Below are 4,593 nucleotides of genomic sequence, written 5' to 3'. Positions count from 1 at the left end.
TATCTCTGTGCACTGTTCCTTCTCTTACTTCTCTCTGTTTGAAAGAGAAGAGAGTGCAATTTCATTTGAATAGCAACCTTCCCCAATTCTGCTTTCCATGTGGTCTGCCCAGGCTGGGAGGGAGGAGATACAAATTTCTTCTCAAGTCATCTCATCTTAACAAACCAACCAACAAATATTCAATCAACAAACAACCACTCCTTAGTTCTACTAACCATCCCTCTCTCTCCTCCTTTTTCCATCTGAACAACTGGTAAGTTTTCTCCATTCTATTTCTCCATTCTATTTCTCCATTTCTCTATTATACAAAGATAGCATCAAATCCCACCCATCTTCCAACCATACTGTTCCTATGTCCTTCTTATGTATAAACATTACAGCTGTTCCTATCCTTTTCCTTTCGGGCAAAACTCGAAAGACCACAGTGGTTTATACTTGGCTGCACCCCTCGTTTTCTTGTCTCTTCTTAATCCACTATAATTCTGTTGCTCCATTACTCTTTGGTGGGACAAGTTTCAGTGGGTTCTCACGGGGTAGGAGTGGGTGTAGAATTCAGCTGGATATCTTTTATATGTTCCAACTAAACCCACTGTTTTCTCTCCAGTTTCTAAAACCTGCCCCTCAGCCAGCATGTACTCTTTAGTGAAGGACACTACCTAGATGCCAAACCAGAAATCTAGAATGCAACTCTATTCTGTCTTCTTATATTCATGCTACCTCCTTAAGATTTTGCCTACATCTTCCTTCCTATTCACTATCAGTTCTTCAATTCAAGTCTTCATCATTTTTCAACTGAATTACTGAAATTCTCTTCAACCTGCTGCTTCCCTCTAATCTCTAAAGTTGTTTTATGAGATTCCAGTTCATTCCTGATAAAAGAAGAAAACAGAGGGCATTGCTAATATGTAGGAAACATAGATATCTGTGTCAAAAGCCAAAGACATCCAGGGCAATAAGATGGCCAAAGGAAGAAAATAAGGAAAGAAATTGAAATTAGACAGAAGATGTGGGCTAAAATGTGAGGGTCACAGTGACTGCTTTAAAATACATGTGAGCTAGTGTGCTCTTAAACACGCCTGTGTCCCGGAATATTATGTCTAATTGGGCATGAGTAGATGAAATATAGTCTATGTATGCATATATTATGCAGTGAGAGTTGTTAAGGTGATGAGAGGAGCTCAGTTTATAGAAGTGTAATCAGAATCACCAGCCATGGCTACAAAATTATTGTTATTTATTTTTATCATTATTTTGTCTTTATGGGTATTTTATTGAGAAGTTAGAACACAATAGCCTTTCCTTCTCATTCTCTTTCCTTATCATCATTTCCTCTATAATTTATTGTGACACTTTTAAGACATTTAAGAAAATATGAAGGCTAATGAACACCAATATACTCACCACCAACCCTAAAATATAAACTTCCAAATTCCACAAAAATTGAAGTACTATGCTCAATCTCTGCTTCTTTCCCTTGACTCTTAACCAGAGGTAACCCACTCTTCTAAAATTAGTATTCTTTCATTCCCACATGTATTCACTTTTAATGCCCAAATTACAATGGCTCTCACTCACCTGATGTAGCATCTCAGCCACACCACCCAATCGCTGAAGATAAAAATTGAGGAGTAATCCTTCATTCATCACTTTTTCTCATCCTGTGGAATGATGCTCTGGGCTCGTACACTGGGGAGTAACAATAGTGCACACTTCTTCCCAAATCCATGTTCAGTGTGAGATTGGCCATAGTGGGGGTACTCACACCATGAACACTGGCAATAACTACAAATCAAGTGTTTCCTCCTCATTCTCCTCCCACCCCCTAAGAATGGGCCATTAAACATTTACCAACATGTTACTGTTCATCTCAGAGGTGGCAATTTTGGGTGTGAAGGAGATGCCAGTGAGGGTGGAAGGAATAACAGGGGAACAGGGTCTCTCATGGATGCATCAGGAGGGAAGAAAGGCTGTAATCTAGGACACTGAGCAGGGAACACAGCAGCCAGAAGTCCCTGACCTTGGGATCTAAGCAGGCCAAGCTAGGGGTGTTTTGAGGAAGCACCTTATTATGGCTAGTACGGTTTCGAATACATTGTTTGGCTTGACATTGAGGTGAATGATGTTTAGTGCTGCCAGGCAGTTGGCAGGAGACTTACGGTTTTGCAAGTGTTTTGATAGACGCATGGTTCTCGGGGCAAGCAGTTAGTTATTTCAGAAAAATAGTATTCTACAGGGTCCTCTAAGCTGACCAACTGGAATCCTAATGTCTAGTGAGGTTGAGGTGTGTTGACTGAGGTGCTGTCATCTCCAATGGTGACCTCTTGGGCTGGGGTGACATCCTCTGAAGCGCTGGTGTCTTGGGGGTGGTGAAGGCCAACTTGGGGGAAGGTGACTTTTCTGGGTGGGACACATGAAGGAGTGGCTGACTGCTGTCAAGTTCTAAGTATAAATGCTAGAGGCCTATCTCAGGATGAAATTACAAGTACAGGATCGACTGCTAGTTGAGCAGATCTCAGTGAACTCTGTAGGATCCTCAGGGGCTCCTTGCAAAGGAGTGTGTGATGTCTATGATGGAGGTTTGTGCGGACTCCATCCATGATGCACGTAGCTTCTGGGCATATTGATGGGCTAATTATAGGAACGTTTTGTGGATGGCAGCTTTAAAATCCAGAGATAGCCCTGTTAAGACTATATAGTGGAACCATTAGGGCACAAACCTGCCAGCCAGATGGGTCTGATTTGATTACACTGGGAGGCCATTCTGCCTGGGATATAATTTGAAGCATGGTATAAGGTGGGAGCGGCTCATTTAAGTATGGCTTCCATTGGAGACATTTAATATAGAAGGAAGTGAGCTCTGAGTCAGAATCCACTCCTGGTGGCACGCTGGCCGAAGCCCTTCCAACAGGGCCTGTCACTCAGTCATCCTCCTGTGCAGTTGTTCACCTGGCTGGTATTCCCACACATCTCCTGGGACAGGATTAGGCCTGCGGGGTCCACTAGCAACTCTATCATCCAGGCTGTACACAATTAAGAGCAATAACCATAATAAAGGAGAGTATTTGCATTGGACTAGCTTGCTGGGGCCTCCTTCAGAGCAAGTAATCTGGATACTGATCAAAGGTAGAGTTGCTTTGGATCAGTAGGTTGTTTCCTCCTCCCCCAAGGTGCTGTGGTGACCTGGATTCCAGGGTTCCTTTATGGATTTCACTTCCTAATGTGACTGGCATCCATTAGGCAGAGGGCCTGTGTTCTTCTCTCTGAGACCCACACAGTTATTCACTAGTGGCTTCTGGAGCTATAATTTCCATCTCTTGTAAACTTTTTGATGAATTTGGTTTAATTAACCAACTTTTATTACCTGAATAGTGAGGCAGAGCCAGTGGCCTGAACTTCATGTCTGGTACTGGGCCATCATCTGGGCCAATGATATCTGTATAATCATGATTTCTAAACAATTTTGTTCCCTTGGTTTCTCTGTTATAAGAGGGTCATATTGCACAATCCACCCTCAGTTGGGTTGCCAGTATGTGGAAGATGGCGAGATTATTGAAAAGTCAAAATGACAAGGGAAGCATTTATCTGTAAGCAGACTTGAATGACCTCCTCTCTGCTATGGAGGGAGTGAGAGTTCCCTGTAAGTACCAGCAGGGAAGTCTTTGGAGAAGACTGTCGGTGATGTGAGGGGTTTGGAGACTTGGAGTCCAGGAGTTAAGGAGTATGAGAGCTTGGGGTAAAAATTTTGTCTATTTGGGTGGTCATTTATTGTTTAAAAGCTTGAGGAACATGTCTTTGAGTAGGCCATTGTCCTTCTCTATAAGTCTGGTCACTTGGGGTCAGTAAGCTAGGTGGAAATTCCATAAGATTCCATGTTCTGGATGGATCTTAGCTAGATGTAGGGCATGATTGAACAGCTTGGGAAAGTGAAATGGTACCTTGATCTGACTCTACAATGTCTGGTGGGCCAAAGTGAATGAGTACCTGCTTAAGAAGGAGATTACACAATGGGAAGCAGCATTTCAGGAGGAAACAGCCATTAGGAGTCTGTCCCCTAATATGTCCCCTAATACTATGTTGCTTGTCCAACATATGGACCAGGGAGTTACAGCGACTTTCGAGAAATATTATTTATGTCACACTTTCCTCAGGCAGTAAAGGGGAGTGATGAATCAAGAACAACCTTGTGACAATTTTGGAAGGACTATAACATCTACAAGGCCATAAAAAACCTTGACTTTGCTTGGAGTGAGGTTACGGCAGTCACCATGGGGTGAATGGGGTTTGGAAGAACCTTTGCCCGCAGCTTGTTCATGATTTTCTTGGATATAGGAAGGTGGATGACGAGTCCAAAGAGGTCTTCAGCAACTTAGTGACCCTCAGCAAGAAGCTGGAGCTAGATCTGCAAGAGGACGACTTCACTGAAATCCTTACTGTGCAAGACGAGGAGCTTACTAATGAAGACCTGATGGAATTGGAGGCCCAGAGAAAGGACGAAGAGAGAAAAGAGGAAGAAGAAGTAATTGAAGAACTGAAGAGATTCATGATGCAGGAAATGGCGAAGGGATTTTGTTTATTTGATGAGGCACTGTTAGT

Source organism: Globicephala melas, chromosome 7 (genome assembly GCF_963455315.2).
Source record: "Globicephala melas chromosome 7, mGloMel1.2, whole genome shotgun sequence".
Classification (NCBI taxonomy): Eukaryota; Metazoa; Chordata; class Mammalia; order Artiodactyla; family Delphinidae; genus Globicephala; species Globicephala melas.
This window is presented reverse-complemented; position numbering follows the sequence as displayed.